Source organism: Coenobita brevimanus, chromosome 28, assembly GCF_032717465.1.
Source record: "Coenobita brevimanus isolate Jiangsu-jjx chromosome 28, ASM3271746v2, whole genome shotgun sequence".
Classification (NCBI taxonomy): domain Eukaryota; kingdom Metazoa; phylum Arthropoda; class Malacostraca; order Decapoda; family Coenobitidae; genus Coenobita; species Coenobita brevimanus.
In genome coordinates, this window is record NC_136981.1 from 31,908,279 (window position 1) to 31,928,976 (window position 20,698).

The window sequence follows — 20,698 nt, forward strand, 5'->3', positions numbered from 1 at the left end:
CAAACAGTGAGTACAATGACCGGCTTAGACAGACCAGGCCTGAGACGTGACAACATAATTTACATCTGACAGTGAGCTAAGCAGGTATTCTGCTAGTTAGGTGTGCCAATGGTTTAGCTAATGTAAAAAAACCATTGCCTTGGTTAAAATTATAAAATTAGCCCCTAAACACTTGCTTCGATTGACATTGCTTTCGTATCTTACAAACTTCCACTCTTTCTAATTGATTTGATGATTAGTTTCCTGCTCACGATAGCATTCTTTAGGTTGATTCCTTTCATATCATACTAGCGATTTATTTTCTTTATACCTCGAAATTTCTTACCGATATATACATTTTTACAGTCCAAACAAGGAACACTGCACACTCCTGCACTCTGTTTATCTTGTTATTTACTCGTACGAGCCTTCTTTTTTTCTTTTTTCTTTTTTTTTTACCAAACTCCCAGTAATGACAATCCCCGTTCATACAACTTCAGTTCCTACTTTGTTCGTATATCGGCAAATACTGTCAGCAACTGCTGCATTAAGTAAAACAATTCTTAGTTTAACCTTATTGTCCTGTATGCTAGCATTGAGAGTGAATGTCACTTTCACCTTCACTCTCATAATTCAGTATTCATACATGCTAGAGTAAAACTTTCACTTTCATTACTCATAGTGTATATACTCGTATTCTTATACTACTACTCATTTACATTTCTATTTACATTCTCTATTTTATTTACATTATTTACAGTTCTATTTTATTTACAGTGCGTTATGCACTGTCACTTGAAGTACCGTAACTTATAAAACTATTTTCCACTGTTCACTTATATTTACATTCATTGCTTTCACTTGCTGTTTACACATTATTTACAATTCCACTTGCACTGTTTTACTCAATAGAAAGATCGTAGTCACTCTTTATCAATTGTCAGCCCTTTACCTCTTTCCACACGAGGTTTAGTAGGGGTAAAGGTCACAGGGCCCTTGCATGGGGCTAAAAAGCGGCGGAAGTTAGCAGGAGTGAATCAGACGTAGTTTCACTTTGAAAGACGACAGTGAACTGATAGTGCTGGCCTCCTGCCGCCTGGCTAGGGTGAGTGCAATACTACCAACTTCAGCCTTGTGAGACCAGCTAATATATGGCAATGTAATGATTGGCAGGAAACCAAGACAATACATAATAAATTAGGTAGTTCTATATATATATATATATATATATATATATATATATATATATATATATATATATATACACGTGTCCGACTCTGGGCAAAGGCTTCAGGGCCTATTTCTTGGGGGCAGTGACCTATTCCAAGGCCCAGTAGTCCTCCTACACCTCCACATGTCACCACTTCGGCGCTAACACCCACCATCCATACTGAATACATGATAGGGCTGTCTCATACAGGACTGGTGTATTGGTATTAGGGGGGGTATTTTTGCGACATGTCGGGGGGTCATCTGGTAGATCAGGAAAGTCTGCTTTTAGGAAATTCAAATCCTTAAACCGTTCCCTGCCCCAGCCGGGATTCGATCCTGGGTCCATTAGGACTGCAGGCCGCCTCTCACTTCTGATGTTTCGCCTACGCTGACCAAAATCCTGTTTTGGCAGCAAGGCATCAAAGCTGTCCGGTAATACAATCGTGCACGTTTACATACATTTTCTTGGCAGCTCTTGGTTGTGCCCTCACTGCGAGGTGTCCGGCAAGGGAGACCCCGACAGGACCAATGGGGCACGTAAGCTCCCCCACCACGACAAGGTGGCTGCCTAGGGGGAGGGGGAGGGAGGGGGAGGGTGTGTGTCAGCGGTGACTGTTGCGAAGGATCAGAAGGGGGGAGGTGGGGAAGAGGCCGAAATTAAACCGGTAATAATCACTGTTGGCTGCTGTCACCTGGTCTCAGAACAATCAAAACTGTGGTAACGGTCATAATTTTGTGATGAAATTCTCCGGGGGCGTACTTGTAGCCGCTCTGCGCAGCAACGGTTTGATTTTTACCACATTTCGTGGCGTTGGTCCGCATCTCATGTGCAGCCCTGTGCCTCTTGGCTGCCACCTTCCTCTTCCACTCAGCTTTTATCTCCTTCATTTTGATAATTTTCGTGACATGGCGTGAAACCAACTTTTTTCACAAAGATGTAGACGCAGTGTACAGCTTGGTGATAAAATGAAATTTTATAGGTATCCTGGAATTTACGTTCCATAAATTAGCAAGACGGTGTATACAATTTCTATTATACTTTGTTACTTATTATCAAGAATCACTTTGTTTTGTTGTATTTATCACAATATTTACTGCACTTTTGCATATTGTATGAGTCAAGATAAAAGTATAAAGTCAGTGAATTTACAGTGAGGTTGGATGGTGAGGAAATGGAAAATGTGAGTGTGTTTAAGTACTTGGGTAGTGTGATGAGTAAGGATGGAAGTTTGGAGGGTGAAGTGCTTGAAAGGGTACAACCAGGAAGAAAGGTTGCTGGTTCCTTGAAATCAGTGATAAGAAACAGGGAAGTGAGCATGGAAGTTAAAAAGTTACTACATGACAGTATTGAAATACCAACTCTAACGTATGGAAGTGAATTTGGACGTTGTTGGAAGGACACAAGTCAAGAGTGAGAGCAGTGGAAATGAGTTATTTAAGAGGAGCCTGTGGAGTCACATGGAGAAACAGGCTGACAAATGAGGATATAAAAGATCATTGTGGTGTGGATGTGGATGTGGTGGGGAGCCTTAGGAGGAATACACTGAGGTGGTTTGGCCATGTGGAGAGGATGGAGAGTGAGAGACTGATGAGGAGAGTATGTGTGAGTGAGGTGGAGGGGGGGAGAGGGAAGGGGAGGCCGAGGATGAGATGGAGGGATGGAGTGGAGATGTGAAAAATATTTGGAGGTTCTGGTAAACAAATCGGGGCTTCTCTCTCGGGGCACCATAATGTAAGAAATTTCTAGAATTTCCTAGTAAACAACTCGTAGGTCCTTACTCGTCCCTAAAATTGTCCTTAACCCTTTAACCGTGGGCTTGTTTTGCATTTTCTTGCAGCTCCCGCAGGCATATTCGCGCTCCGACAGTCTCTCTAAAAATATTTGCCAAAAATCAGTTATTAGTCATAGAATATTAAAATCACATATGCCTATGGCACATACCTTCAGCTTTCTCCTGGGGTGTTTCTTGAGCCTTCGTCGAGTACCGTAGGACTTGTGGAGACCTCTGAAGTTGGGTAACAAAGTCTCCACTTTACACTTCATGGCAACCCGTTATATATATCTACAGTCTTTATCTATAAGTTTCGTTCAGTAATAGTAGTTTATTGTCACTGTTGGCATTCAATTTCTTTCAGTAAAATACGTAGCATTCACTTTCTCGTCCTGTATGCTAGCATTGAGAGTGAATGTCACTTTCACCTTCACTCTCATAATTCAGTATTCATACATGCTAGAGTAAAACTTTCACTTTCATTACTCATAGTGTATATACTCGTATTCTTATACTACTACTCATTTACATTTCTATTTACATTCTCTATTTTATTTACATTATTTACAGTTCTATTTTATTTACAGTGCGTTATGCACTGTCACTTGAAGTACCGTAACTTATAAAACTATTTTCCACTGTTCACTTATATTTACATTCATTGCTTTCACTTGCTGTTTACACATTATTTACAATTCCACTTGCACTGTTTTACTCAATAGAAAGATCGTAGTCACTCTTTATCAATTGTCAGCCCTTTACCTCTTTCCACACGAGGTTTAGTAGGGGGTAAAGGTCACAGGGCCCTTTGCATGGGGCTAAAAAGCGGCGGAAGTTAGCAGGAGTGAATCAGACGTAGTTTCACTTTGAAAGACGACAGTGAACTGATAGTGCTGGCCTCCTGCCGCCTGGCTAGGGTGAGTGCAATACTACCAACTTCAGCCTTGTGAGACCAGCTAATATATGGCAATGTAATGATTGGCAGGAAACCAAGACAATACATAATAAATTAGGTAGTTCCCGGTGAATGTAAATATCACTTAGGCTTCTCCCTTCCCTCCTTATATGTATATTTATTACGAAAATAGATTATACGACATTTTTTCAAGGGGAAATAAACAGCGAAAATTAGCGAACAAGTGCACGTGAGGTGTTATCAGGTGATAATTAGCCAATTCCAGGTGTATGGCACTATCATTTACCTTATTTCTTTTTTGTATATATTATTTGGTTTAAGAATAGGGCATAGGGCTTATTTCAATGGATGAAATCAGTGGAATTTTCCAGGGAAGATTTACTTAGCGTAGAATACAGTGTGGTGGCCTGCAATAATTAGGTAGTTCCAGGTGAATGTAAATGTCACTTAGGCTTCTCCCTTCCTTATATATATTTTTATTACGAAAATAGATTATACGGCATATTTCAAGGGGAAATAAACAGCGAAAATTAGCGATCGAGTGCATGTGAGGTGTTGTCAGGTGATAATTAGCCAATTCTAAGTGTATGGCACTCTCACTTACCTTATTTCTTTCTTGTATATATTATTTGGTATAAGAATAGGGCATAGGGCTTATTTCAATGGATGAAATCAGTGAAAAATTCCAGGGAAGATTTACTTAACGTAGCACTGCCGGGCAGGCGAGAGGATAGGGTAATGGAGGGGAGGTAGGGAGGGGAGTCAAGAACTGGGAGAAATGGCTAAATTGTCAACAGTGGATGGGAGTACAGATGAGATTAGGAGTGCTGACTAGTGTTGGACATCGGCAGTACTGATAGATGATTCAAGCCACCACTTGAAAGCCCGGGCAAATTCAAAATAACACAGAATCACAAAAGTGATGTCCTGCGGTATGGTCCCTTGCTCCCAAGCGTCACGAAAGTGACGCCCCGCGGTTAAGGGGTTAAGTAAATTCAAACATGTCCCATAGGGTTAGGTGAACCGTAACTTAACCTTGACTCACCTAATTACTGCTCTTCTATCTCCTAGCTAATCCCCCTTTGAATTGGCCAATTCTTAAACGTTACTTAGCTAGGGAGTTCAAACAGCAGAATGATGACGAGCCGCTTTTCTGTAGTTGCCTGGGCTGTCAGGCATCCTTGAATGTGTATGTACAAGCTAACTCGATGAGGTCTAGGAGCACAGTGCTAACTCAATGATGTCTAGGAGCAGAGTGAGGTCGACTGCTGGCACCTTTCTTCCTCATCGGATTCGAAGGTGCCAACTGTTAATAAATTACAGTACTAAATACAGTTAGATTACATCATGACATATACAGGGCGAATGTAACAAATTAATTTTAGTTTTAATTAAACTAAAGTTAAACCAAATATTCCCTTTAACTATGTGAATATCTTAAATCCACGTCTGCTTTACATGAGGACCTTTTCATCCTTGCCACGTCATCTAACATGCAGACCCAGTTTAGCTCAGTGGAAATTTCCATGTAATTACATGTATTTACAGTATAGTTGTCCACGAGGGTTAAACGCAGTAGCATTTAATTTATCAATAATAAGAGTTATTATTGAGAATGTAATTTCTGGGTTATAAAAACCGCTTGAACAGGTGACACCGATCTGCTGCTTTTTCTCTGCTTCTAACCAGGGATGATATTATAAAAAGGAGAGCACAACTGCTTGGTGGGAAAGTATTTCCCACTGGAGAGGTATATGAGAAAGAGGGTGTGAGGTTGGAGCAGGGCAGTGAAATGGCGGGGGACAGGTTGACGTGGAGGCAATTTGTTTGTGGCCACCCCGTACGGGATTAAGGTGTCTGGCAGTAGATAGATAGATTTTCTCTTTGAAATAAACACTTTGACCTCTTGCAGTGTGTTTATGTATGTGTGTGTGTCTGTCTGTCTGTCTGTCAGTGAATTTAAGCTCTTCTGGTCTTGGTGGTAGGATATATATATATATATATATATATATATATATATATATATATATATATATATATATATTAATTGTGGTAGGTGGGGGCGCTCACCATCCACTCAATGTAGTGCTGCTCTTGGGTGTTTGCCCTGTCCTCTCCTACATCCTTCTTTCCTTCCATCTTCTGTCTTTCTTGCCTTCATTCTTTCCTCATCTTTCTGCCTACGGGTGACTTTACACTCCATCTTCTGTCTTTCATTCCTTCATTCTTTCCTTTTCCTTCTGCCTGTGGGTGACTCTACACTGAGTGACAAGCCACATGGTTTCCTGTACACCAGGAAACCATTTACTGTGCTGGGTGGTAACCATATGAGTATATTTTGGCACCTGGTGGTTTAGTAGGTATTTATTATGCTCCAATAGGATTGAGCCGGTGAAGGTTTATATCCAGGAGGTGATTGGGGTTTATTGCTCACGTAATGCCACTCAGGGATGAGTGAGGTTGGTCACTCTTATCTTAAATGTCAGGACCAACTGCCAAGCCCCGGGCACCTACTCTCCTCATGGGGCAACTTAGGATTGGATGATGGATGGATATATATTAATGATAGATTGTAATAACACTTTACCATAAAGCACCCTCGGTTCAAATCCATCTAGGCCCAGTTGAGCACCACACAGGTGCAGTGTTTTCTTGTGTTGTGGTGTTTAGTTATACTTGTTTTAATACTACTATTTACGATACATTTTCTCAATCTTTCCACAGTTTGGCAACCAGCTTACTCCACTGGTCACCCAACTGCTAATCGGGGCACTCACCAAGGACATGAACTCCCTAGCAGCTCTCAGGCTCGAGCAGGTGCCCTCAAAGGAAGAACAGACACAGATCGAGCGTCAGATGGCAGATGGGTTCATGGACCTCTCTGCAGTGTTTCAGGAGCACAAGAAAGTGGCAAGGGAATGTGTGCTGACTGCGTTTAGCCTGCATCCCACCACAGAGCGGCTGATTCTGCTGCATAAATATAGCAGCAAGCCAGTGGAGGTATCGCAGGAGTGGAACCGGTCTGTTTCATCTACTGCAGAGGCACATCAGTCTGTTTCACCAACAGTGGAGAGTTGTCATCTTGTTTCACCAAGTCTGGATGATAGGCCTACACTAAAGTTTCATCAGTCTGCTTCACTTGCAGTAGACTCTCACCTGTGTGAATCACCCTCCTTCAGTGCCCAGCAGGAGTTTCATAAATCCAATTCACCTGCAGTAGAGTCTCACGAATGGACATCCCCCACTCCAGATCCCTCTTGTGTCTCTTCTGTCCTTCCCACTTACTTGTCCAGTCCATCATCTTTTTCTCCTGCTGTCTGGCCAGTGCCATTATCTCTCCCATCATTATCATTGACCTTTCCCAGCACGTCATTGCACCAGAATCCATTGTCGTCACCATCGCATCCCTCATCACCACCACCATCGCTCCTTCTCTACCAGCCATCATCTCTTCCCCACACCCCATCATCATTGTCATTGCAGGTCTGCCCAGCATCCACAAGCATTTGCAATTCTTCATCATCCCTTTTGAACTCCCCTTCCAACTTTTCAGAGGAGAACACTTTGCAAGGGAGTTCTTCCATAACTGTTGACCTAAATTCTACCAGTAGCACGATGAATTATTTCCATGGTTTCCTGGACAACCAGGAGACAAATTTATCAAAGGAGCAGGGTAGTAAACTTGATATGTCTTGTGGAAGGTTGAGCCTAAATACCACCGGAGTTGAAGAGCCCAGAAACACAGAAGATGACAATTCTATGGACAAGTTCTATAAGATTACTGAGGAATTCGTTGAACAATTAAGCCAGGAGCCTCCCAAAACAGTTCCCATGTCAAAGCATGCAAATGCCTTATTGCAAAAGCATGCTGATTTAAGCTACGGTATCCCAACTCAGCCACGTCAGGTGTCAATCAGCGAGGAACTGGGCTTGTCAGAGGAACTGTTTGACGATTTAGTGGTGGTGCTCAGCAGTCCACGATGGAAAGTGTTATCATGGAAACGTGACTGGTGCGAGCTTTCAAGTATCTGTGAACACTACTTGAGGGACTCGGACAGCATCAAGAGCATGAACAAAGAGCTTAATTATCTTAACATTGGCTACAGCCAGTTTCAGAACATGGCCAGGGCAGAAATAAGTGAATTCACAGGCATAGAGAAAGGGTATGAGCACTTTATCGAACAGGAGTCTGAGAGTGGCATCTCCAAAGATTCTGATTTCTGTAAGAAAGGGGAAGACAGCCACAAGAAGGTGAGCTTGCTGAGTCATGCATATGATTCCGATTCCGACTGCGATATGAATAGAGAAATGAAAGACAGTCCGTGCTCCATGATCACAATATCATCCCCAGAGGATTCCGCTTCCGACTTTGACACGAGTGGAGAAACGAAAGACAGTTTATGCCCCATGATCACAATCTCGTCCTCAGAGGATTCCAATTCCAACAGGAATGTGAGTGGAGAAATGAAAGACAATCTGTGCCCCATGATCACACTATCATCCTCAGAGGAATCTGACATGGAAACCAAAGGGAAGATGAAACTGGTGAGAATGGACTCAGAACGAGATGTCGTTGAGGATAAGAGGGTAATGGCACTGAGCAATCAGGACTGGAGGAAAAGCATCCGAATTGATGTGGAAACAGGGAAGGTGAAACACAACCGAAACCTCCTGAATACCCTGCGCCTCTTCCGACACCAGAAGTATGAAGTGGAGCAGACCACAGAATTGAAGTACAAGGCGATACATGAAGAGATTTTGAGATTGGCCAGCCACACCAACCCTCTTAGCATGATCAATCTCAGCCCCCATGTGGTACTGACAACGAAGCATAAATCAGCAGTGGATCAGGTACAGAGAGCTACCACGACTGTAACAGCAGGACCACACATTGGGACCAAATTTACCTTTCCCTCTAGTCAACCTCGAGCATCATGGAGGTACACGGGGTCTCTACTCGAGCGTTCAGATTTCTCCACCTCATCCTCTGCTGCCACTTCTGTCGTCGCCCTCCCGCACTCAACTTTCATTCAGTGTTACCTTCAATTGAAGGACAGTAAAGTTGGAGCCGCCCCACTTCTCGTAAACAACCAATCTTCTAACCTGGATAGAAACTCAGATTACCACGAGATCAGCAACAAATCCACCTCTGGCTTTGATGGCTCCTATGCCAAATTCCAGCTCCAGCAGAGCTTTGGGCTGAATGGAAAGGAGCCTTTTGTCACCATAACTCGGAAAAGCATGAAACTCAGTGCCAGTTTAGATTAAATGAACCAAGGTACAGCAGTTACAAAAGCAGTGCCCACCTTTGAATTATATGCCAGCAGAGCTAGGGGTAAATAACATTACCCCAAAAATAAATATATTAAAAATAGGTACTTACCATTCACCTAGTTGTCAGTGGGGTTTCCTCACCTCTTGTTGCACTCCTTAACCCCTTAAGCGCGGTTCGTCGCGTTTGCGACGGCCCGGCCAGCCTGGCTGTGATATATGGCAGCGCTCTGACTGCTCAGAACTGTAAATCTGCACTCTCCTCTCACAAGCAGTTTATGCTAATAGGAAACGCGTTTCCCCAGTTGTCACACTAGCTTTTTTTCTCACGGTTTGCCCCTGTTTAGCGTCAGTTTACTGCAGGCTTTCAAAGTGACATTATGGCGAGTTCTAGCTCTTCCGAGTCAGTGCGAGCGGCCAACAGGAACGAGAATAAAGTGACGGGCGTAAGGCAGAATAAAAAGCGCGCCTTCGGTGATCTTTTGGGAAGTAATATGATTGAAAATAATGAAGTACACGTGTTTTTAGCTGTGAAAATGGAAATGTTTGTTGAGTGACGGGAAGACCGTCACCGCGCTGCATGTCGGCCGTACGCTTCGTTGATTTTAGCCTTATTTTCAGTGCTTATTGTACAAATACGGATTCCAAACTACCTGTACGTTGTAGTATAAGGTTTACTGTGACAATGAGGTTGTGGTAGAGGGGAAACCGGGTTGCTGGAGGTGTGAAAGTGAAGATTTTGTTACCCAACTTTGCAAGTCTCCACAAGTCCTTGGGTAGTCCACGAAGGCTCAACACTTGTCTCTGGAGAAAGCTGAATGTAAGTACTATCTGCTATACCAAGTATAAAGTTCTAGGGTTAATCTCTGATTTTTGGCTAATATTTTCCTGCAGGTACTCAACCGCGATACAACCCCACCACCCGGGGGGGGTCGGCTGTCCATTGGCCGCGCTTTAGGGGTTAGTGTGACTGATTTGATTAGCCTTCTAAGGATACTAGGGTCTAAATTGGTCCACTCCTCCCTAATGGCAGCCTCAAGCTTGGGGATGCCACTGGTGTCTTTGCCCTGGAGATGCTGTTTTATGATTGCCCAGAGATTCTCTGTTGGGCTGAGGTCTGATGAATTTCCCGGCCAGTCATTAATACACAGTTTCTCACTCACTAAGCCACTGTTTCACCGAGTTCACCGTGTGGCATGGGGCACCATCCTGTTGAAACACATCAGCTCTGCACTTTTCAAAAGAGCTGAGCAAATTATCATGCAGTAGCTCATGGAAGTTGAACTGGTTCATCATTTCAAGATCGTTAGTTTCACATGGAACATAAGTTTAACCAAGGCACACACGACACCGCAAGAATGGGTGATGATCATGGCGTGTTGAGACATATGAAACAACCTCATGAACAGCGCACACAGACGTTCCAACATGGAAGGTGAGAGAGAGAGGGTGGGTGGGTGGGATCGGGGGTTATGGTCAAGGGTGAAGTGCTAAGGTGTGTGGGAGAGAGGGATCTGACATTGTGGGGGAGTGAATATGGACAGGAAAGGGGAGAAACAAATGTTGATTGCTTAATATAATTGTTTACCAGTAGTGCCCATTTGGTAAAACAGATTGAGAAAACTTATATATTGGTGAATGATGATGGATTATTTAATATCCATTTCACAGTCTCTCAGATGACTTAGTAACCGCAGCAAATTGGTCGCATCCAAGTATTCGGAATTACATGTTCATGTTGGGCCATATCCCATCCCCAACTGCATAGTGTGAATATATATATATATATATATATATATATATATATATATATATATATATATATATATATATATATATATATATATATAAGTAATCCCTCGATTATCCGACAATAGGCCTGAAGGCATGTCTGGATAGTGGACTTCTTCCTTGCCCCCACTTTATACAGTACATACCTTAACGTTGAAAGCTGTTGTAAAAGGCCACTACAGTACATCGTACAACACATATTCCTGGTGTTTTGCACTGTCTTGTCAGATAGACCTATAAACCACAACCAAGTAATAAGCATGGTCAGCAAACCCATTAGTCACAGCCAAGTTATAATTATGGTCAACCAGATCCATCAACCACAGGTAAGCAATCACCACTGCCCTAAAAAACATGAAAAAACCAGTCCATCTGGACGAAAATGTTTGCACGGCCATAATTTTCATGCGGATGCAAGCATTTTGTCTGGATAAAATGGAATTGTATGAATAATGGTTTTGAACAGCCAGATCACAACATCCGGATGATGGATAGTCTGGTTAATGGACGTCTGGATAATTGAGCGATTACTGTATTCATTCATTCATTCATCATCTAATCCGATGTTGCCCCATGAGGAGCATAGGAGCCCAGGACTAGGCAAGTTGGTCCAGCCATTTATTTGAGAGTGACCAGCCTTACTCATCCCTGAGTGGCATTACGTGAGCAATAAACCTTAACCATCCCTTGGATGGTCAGTCCAATTGGAGCACCGTAATTACCCGCTGAACCACTAGGTGCCATAATTTGGTTATATGGTTACCACCAAGCATAGTAAATGGTTTCCTGGTGTACGGGAAACCATTTGGCTTGTCACTTAGTAGAGTCACATGTAGACAGAAGGAAAAGGAAAGAAAGACATGAGGAAGCAAGGAAAGAAGGAAGGAAGACAGGAAAGGGCAGGCATCCAGAGCATCATTACATTGTGTGAGTGGATGGCAATATATACAGTGAGCCCCTAAGTTTCGCATCCAGTTGGTGCTATGAGGTTTGCGTGAAATTGGGAACCGAAAAGTGTTACTTCAGTGGTAAAAATCTCATTGGTTCTAGAGCGTCTCCCAAAGTCCTTTTTCTCACCTTTTAGATACAATTCTCATAAAACAAGATTCCAGAATAACTGACAACCATATGAATATGTCGAGAATGTTAAGAAACATTAAATAAATGGATCACGAACCTGAAAAATCTTTGTCTCATCCTCTGTCGAGTACTTTTTCTTCTTCACACCGACTCAATACTCACGACTTTCTTTTCTCTTGCCTCCATCCTTTGAACTTCCTGGTACTTCACTGTCACCACTATTACCTGGTTCTCCAATGAAGGAAGAGGAAGCCATAATACAGTACTGGTAGAGCACACAAGAACAATAGCTGAACGAAGGCAAAGGCAAAAAAAGTGACTGCAGCTGCAATCACTACCTGAGCACAACACAGTCTCACAGCTGGTGGGAACTGTGAAACCAACATGGTGGACAACAGCTGACGATCAACATGGCCACCAGCGCCCCACACATTGACACGAAAGGTGAATTCTTAATTGTGAGACATAAGTTCTAGGAAATTTTGGGATGTTCTGCAAAAGGTAAATTCGTGAACCCAAATCACACGAAACATAAAGGCTCACTGTGTATATATATATATATATATATATATATATATATATATATATATATATATATATATATATATATATATATATATATATATATATATATAGGTACCCTGGTTAAATATGCAATTGGTTATGTAAAAACTCATCTCTAGGTGGGGTATCATATATTGGGGAAGATTTAACATGCAAAGTTTAGGGATGTGTTTTTTGAGCCTTGGGTTTTCCCCTCAACCAAGTTCTAAACCCACCCAAACGAGTTCAAAAACAAGTTTCTAGCACCCGTATACCCCTAAGTAGCTTTAAGACAAGTTAAACTAAGTTTATAACTCACCTAAACCCAAAAATAATATGTGAAAAATCATCAAATATAATGGCTGTACACTGAAAGCTAATGTAGGGCCTTTCCTAAGGGCCCTACATCAAAACGGTATGCTAAGAGTTTAAGTAGGGAAAGGCTTCGTTCAGTTTGCAGGGGTTGTTCCAATATTTTTTTTTTTAAGGGGAGGCATGCTATGGCTTTTGCAAACCCTGAATTTAATTATTTGTAACAAAGTAACTTTGTATCTCCAGAAAACATAGAATAATGTAAATAATTTATGTACAGATTATTTTAACTTGCTAAAAATGAAATGCAAACATACAATGGAACTGAACTGTTGTTTTTTTAAAACCCGCGGGCCGTACCTAACCAAGTAGTATTTCAGCGGGCAAGCTCAGACCCCTCTCTGCCAGAGTGGTGACAGTATTATTTTATTTTATTATTTATTATTATTGTTTTTTTGAGTAGTTCATGGAAATCAGCAACCAAAGCCTGAGGGCACAGTCAGTCGACCACACACTGGCACCCACATATTCACTCCATTTGCAGCCATCGGTGTACAGTTGGTTGGACTCCAAATGGCTCATGATGATGTTGCAGAACAATTGGTGGACCACCACTTCCAGTGCCTTGGTATTTGGTGCTGGGAATCATGAGGCATCAGTATCAAAACTGGGTGGCTCCGAAGGTGCTATATTATTAAGGACCAACTTGTCACAGTCACTGAGATCCACACTAAGTTCCTGAGTCAGTCACTGGAGGCAAACGGCAAGTGGCCGGCAGAACTGTCTATATAAGATGGTGGTGTTGCTGCAGGGAAGGAGAGGGAGTATAGGACACATTACCAATATCAGTTTTCCTTTACAGTACGTATGCCATATGATTAAAGTACGTGGTTCTGGCAAATACGGAAGGGAGGTACAGTCACCTCAACTTCCTCATGAGCTACATGTGTACACCTCAGGGCTCCAGGACACATTTGCAGACATTTATTTAGGGGGTAGACTGTAACACCAGACAAACACAGTGGTGCACTCAAGGTGGATGGAAAGCTGATGTCATTTCATCAGCCCTTGGGACTAGCTACTGACCATCCCCCTTTGCTGATCTTCTTCAGTGTTTCAGTAACATAGAGAGTAGGCCAGCATGCTCTCCAATACAAGTTCCTCTAATTGTCAACACCAAACTACATGCACATTACACACTACACTTTCTCTTCGAAATTCTGTTGAAAACGGCATCTTAACACCAAGCCTCAGATTCCCTGGGGGGGGGAGGCATAAAAGCTGACACCATCTGCCCCTCTCCTGGTGACGACCAAACGAGATGCCTGGAATCACCGTCTGACTTATTTCTTCATTACTGCAGCATTCGTGGCCTTTCCTCTAACTTCCTCTCTGTTGAAAACAATTCTTCCTCCTCTAAACCCCACCTTCTCACAGAGACTCAAGTGTCTGAGATGACTAATAGCAAGCCCTTTTCTATATCCTCCTACTTTCTCTATACTCATTTCAAAGCCGAAGGTGGCTGTTGTGTATATATATGCAACAAGTTATTTTGCTCTCGTGTTCCTGAACTTGAATATCCTGAATTTTCTACTCTGCCTTGGCTATCCTGTCATTCACTGACTGAATGTATCTGTGCTCTTTATCCCCTAATTCTACTGACAGAAAAATTCTTCGACTTTTACTTCTAACATGGAACACATCAATTTTTCCTTTCCCTGAAACCTCCATTCAAGGTAATTCCAATGTTCACCACCACCTTAGGCTCTCCTCTCTTTCACTGATCTACCTGGTGAGCAAGCCTACATCTTTTCTACCCTCAATGACCTAGTGTAGCTTGTGCAGCACCATACACATATCCCTGACCGCCTTGGAGGGAATTCCAACATGCCTAGCCTATTCCCTTCAACTAATCTTTCTACTTATGCTGTTAATCATTTCTCTCCATTGGGCTCCTCTGATCACAACCTTATCACCGTAACCTGTGCTACCGCTCCAGTAAGGCCAGTGGACCCTTCCAAGAACTGTGGCTTTGGCACTTTGGACCTGCTAATTAGGAGGCCCTCAGGCAGTACTTCTTTGATTTTCCTTGGAATGATTATTGCTTCCATGGCCGATAGTCATCTTAATATGCACTGTATATTATGGGAGTTATTCTGTCGGGCATGGAAACCTCCATTGTTTTCTGTTATCCTATGACTAATGAAAAAAAAAAAATGGTTTATGTGGGAAATATTTTCCCCCAGAGCAGTTGCATTCTCTTCTTTTTATAATAGTCGTCCCTGCTTAGAAGCAGAGGAAAACTAGAGACCGTTGTCACTTATTCAAGCGGTTTTTATAACCCAGAATTTACGTTGTCTTTAATAATTGTTATTATTGATAAATGATACTGTGTTTAACCCTCGTGGACAACTATATTCTAAATACATGTAATTATATGGAAATTTCCACTGACCTAAATTGCGTCTGCATGTTAGATGACGTGGCAAGGATGAAAAGGTCCTCTTGTAAAGCAGATGTGGCTTAAGATATTCACATAGTTAAAGGGAATATTTGGTTTAACTTTAGTTTAATTAAAACTATAATTTGTTAGATTCGCCCTGTATATATCATGATGTAATCTACTGTAACTGTATTTAGCACTGTAATTTATTAATAGTTGGCACCTCTACCAATGTGTGAGGGAGGTAGAAGCCTGCCACATTCACGCACTCTGCTCCTAGACAAGGTTCAAGCAGCATGTTGTACATACGCACCTTAAGGATGCTTGATTGCTCAAGCAACTACAGAAAAGCAGCCTCATCGTCATCGGTTGTCCGACACTCCCTCTTCACTAGTTAAGTAACCTTTACGAATTTGCCAATTCAAGGGGGGATTAGCAAGGGGATGAGAGAGAAATAGTTACTGTAGGTGAGTTAAGATTAAGTTATGGTTCACCTAACTCTATGAGACTTGTTTGAATTTACTTAAGGACAACTTTAGGGACGAGTAATGGCCTACGATTTGTTTATTAGGAAATACTTGAAATTTCTCACATTGTGGTGCCCAGAGAGAGGAGCACCGACTTGTATACATTAAATATTTTTCACAGTTTAATCACACTTGCTCTAATGCTGTCCACAACAAGGATTGGGCCTACACAAGGTAACGGAGCCAACCCACCCCTGAATCTTATCTCTTTTATGTTTCTGCCCGGAATCATGCATAATCTGTTGTTTGCCCTCCTAAAAGTAATTTCATTTGCACAAAATGCTCTGAACTCTCCGACTTCGATTCCTCCTTTTCCTTCTGGCAGCTTGTTGAAAACCTTCCTAACAACTTTACCTCTTTTGCACCTTGATGGCTTTGTAACTGTCTTTTACTGATGAAGCAGAACTCTTCTTTCAGACTTTCTCCTCCAATCCCATTATTGTAGCTGTCGCCGAGTGTTTCCAGAAATGTTAGGATGCAGACGTTTTAAGAGGAAAGAATGTTCAAGTTGGTCTTGTCGTGGATGGCAGGAGAAAGATGAAGATGAGTCTGGGGTTTGCCTGCAGTTTTATTCTCCAGAGGAAGTTACCTTCACAAGAGCAGTACTGAGGCGAGCGCGATTTATGCTAGCTAACTCCGTGCCCTCTGTTACTGCCTCTCCCACCGTGCCTCTTCTCTCTCCTAACCGCTACTGCCCTCTCTCTCCAATTTCCTCTGTATATGATTGGTTGGGTCATGCATTAGGGCACATAATGCAAGGGCAAGTATACAGAGAAGTCGTGAGTGCGATAAAGTGCTACAACAAACTAGGGAAGCGATAATTACCGCCAACCAATGGAAACCTGCACAGTGACTGTAAGTAGCCTACAACCAAAGTCTCGTCCAGAGTTTTTCCGAGCACCCTGAATCTTCACCTCATCTCAGTACAGTCAGCATTCCTCACTCTCATATCCAGCCTTCCTCACCACCCTAACCCCTAACTTCACATCATCACAGCTATACTTCATACCAATTAATCTGGCCAGGCATGTATGGCAACACTGTTCCTCCCGAGATTCTGATTGGCTGGAGGTGTTTGTTCGATTTTGTTGTTGCTAAAACTGATACTCTTTTTATTATCAGATGTGATACTGAGTTTGTCGACAATACAATCGTCAAAAGCAATAAGAAATCCGTTATATACTTATCAACAATGAAATTTTCGTAGGAAGATAGAGGTATGAGTCAACAAAGTATTACAACAGTCCAAGTCAAGGTCAGCATTCGAACAATTCCTTTAAATCTCCGACACTCCGTAATATAACAGAAAATTAAGGAAACCTGCTTAATATAAGCGTTCGTATAACACACATTTAAATTTTTAGATCACTCCGTACTGTGATAATAGAGGATATATAATGAAACAGTTTTCCTTTAGCCTACTTTGATTTTTCGCGATTTTTTCAAACCTCCTTCCCCGCAGAACTAGTCTTTTCATTAGAATTTTTAATTATTCAGAGTTGTGGCATGATTTAAGGGTGCGGACTTATCTTAAATTTTAAATGTGTGTTATACCAACGCTTATATTAAGCAGGTTTCCTTAATTTTCTGTTATATTACGGAGTGTCGGAGATTTAAAGGAATTGTTCGAATGCTGACCTTGACTTGGACTGTTATAATACTTTGTTGACTCAAAATCTCTATCTTCCTACGAAAATTTCATTGTTGATAAGTATATAACGGATTTTTTATTGCTTTTGACGATTGTATTGTCGACAAACTCAGTATCACATCTGATAATAAAAAGAGTATCAGTTTTAGCAACAACGAAATCGAACAAACACCTCTAGCCAATCAGAATCTCGGCAGGAACAGTGTTGCCATACATGCCTGGCCAGATTAATTGGTATGAGGGTATATCAGGCCCCACATTCACACGCAGCTTCACCACAGTACGATAATTCCAACAGATCTCCCTCTCATTATTCCTCCCGCACGTCTTTCCCGTGGATCCTAAGTCTCCATCTCTCTCTCTCTCATCCATCCTCACCACAGCGCATAGAGTCAAGCACAATTACCAGATCTCTCTCTCATCACTCTTCCTGCACGTCCCTCCCGTGACTCCTAAGTCTCCATCTCTCCCTCGTCCGTCTCAATCTTTCATTACTTACCCCAACTCGTTGTTCTCGAAACTACTTTCTCCTGTAAATGTATCTTGAATTATTTGTTTAGGAAATTTTATCGTAACTACAATAGATCATAAATTACCTTCTATCCAAGATATTCACACACACACACACACACACACACACACACACACACATTTACGTGAGTCTTAAAGGGCTGTGATATTTTTCTGTCCCTCTTCACTTTTTCCCAGCTTACAGGAAGATTATAAAAACGCTCAGTAATGAACAAAAGAATGGCCCACACGTTCTGCTGCCCAGAAATAACTATATTTAAAAATTTGGTGAGGAAATGTTCTCTCTCTTTCTCTCTCTCTCTCTCTCTCTCTCTGCATTACCGCATATATTTTTTTCAGTGGGTTATTAGAGCTATAACATGGGCTACACGGAAGCTGAAAATTTTTAATAACTTTCGTATTATTAGCGCAAATCAGTTTCAAAGTAGAAAAACATTGTGTGAGAATAGTTTCCACATTTGTCAAGTACAGTACTTGCCGAACCATATTAGGCTTTGTTTTTACAGCGAATAAGGAAAGTACGATATAGAAAAGGGTCCCTCCAATCATAGTGCTTAAGAATTTATTTTTTTTTTTTCGTTATTTGCGGCTAAATAGAAGCGTAGCATTGTTCAGCAAGTATTTGATAGGCTATTATGTGATACCTATTTTCACAAGATTTTCGTTTTCTACTTCTAACCCCTTTTATGGTGGTACTACGAAGATTTTAATTGTCAATATTTTCAACTTCCTTGTAGTCCAAAATTCACAAGTGGTCCGTTCAGAAATGAAAATACACGGAGAGAGAGAGAGAGAGAGAGAGAGAGAGAGAGAGACTTATAGCTGTCGGCCAGTACAAGCCTGACACACTGATTTGTAATACAGGCAGTCAGGGAAAAATCTTGGGAACTATACATTAAAAAAAAAAAGTCAAAGAGATAAGGGAACAAGAAGAACGACACCTTTAACCCGTACAATCCCGCCGTCGGCATGGTGCCGACAGTACAAAACGTCTCAAGTAATCCCAGCGACGTGATGGTGCCGACAGCAAAATTCGAGCGTTGTAGCTCGTGTCTAACTGCTTCAATCTAGCTAAATTTTTGCTAAAGAGTAGCTTCATATATTGGCAACATTGTGCACAAGCACTTGTAGCACTGAGTTTGGTTCTGCATGGCTGGATAACATTAGTGTGCCACTATCGGTCATAGTGTTAGAATGTCGCGGAAGTTACGCCATTTTTCCGCCACACTGGGCTGGAGGAGGCGGTTGAAACTGTCACATTGACCCTCTGTCCCTTCAATCAGTGATTCTATAGAAGAGGAAGGGCTGGATGACTCTTCTGTGGAGGAATATAAGCCAGTGGAGAAGGATATTGAGAATGGGGATTCCCCCATTCTCCTCCCCGCCCCCGTTCTCTCTCATCCCTCCCAGCTGGGTGGGAAAACGTAGCTCATGGCTTGGGAAACTGGGCTAGAAACACGACGAACGTCCATCCTGCACTTATTTCTCCTATAAGGAGTACTTTTTTTTGCTTTTCCTTGATTTATATGTCCTTTTGGATTGTTTTATGCAATAAAATTTTTTCCGTTTTTGGTCTGGGATTGGGTGGATATAAAATTGCAAAAATGCCTGGTATTGTACGGGTTAATGGCCGCACCCAGTTCTCCAGTATCACAGGTGGCAAGTAATGCTGTAATGTTCATGACGGGAGAGTGATCTCCCCCCCCTCCCCCGCGGGGTTCCACCCTTGGTAAAACCATGTTCGAGTGGAGGTCTACCAATGTGCAAAATTCCGTGTTGAGAGGTAAAAATAACTATAGTATAAAAACAACTATAGTGTTGTTTCTAGGGGGATTCCTCCTTCCCTCAGTGGATATGAGGAACCACAACATGCCTAAAACTTGGTCTCTATGAAGATAAAACACTGTGCAAAATTATGTGCTACTAGGTAAGAAAAAAAAAATGTCTTTCAAAGGGGCCACCTTTCATCTCGTGGAGTGGGAGTGGTGGGAACCCTCGGAGGTCATACCCTACCCTACCCAAACCGGTCGGGATGGTGTCCAACTCTGCAAAAATTCGTTTTTCTAACACCCCCACTCCCCATAAGACCTGCAACCCTTCCTTCAAAAAGGTACGGTAAGTCAGTGAATGTGTAATAGAGTGTGAGTGATACGATTATGGACGAACACTATTTTGTCCACCGCTTTGGAAGTGTCAAAACCAAATATGAACATATATTAATACATACATACGTACATAAATACATACAAACATCTGTATCTATCTATCTACAATATATATATATATATATATATATATATATATATATATATATATATATATATATATATATATATATATATATATAAATCCATCCATCCATCATCTAATCCTACGTTGCCCCATGAGGAGCGTAGGAGCCCGCGGCTAGGCAAGTTGGTCCTGGCATTTAAGATGAGAGTGACCAGCCTCACTCATCCCTGAGTGGCATTACGTAAGCAATCAACCCCAACCATCCCTTGGATATAAACCTTCACTGGCTCAATCCGATTGGAGCACCGTCGTTACCCACTAAACCACCAGGCGATAAAATTTGGTTATATGGTTACCACCCAGCATGGTAAATGGTTTCCTGGTGTTTTATATATATATATATATATATATATATGTGTGTGTGTGTGTGTGTGTGTG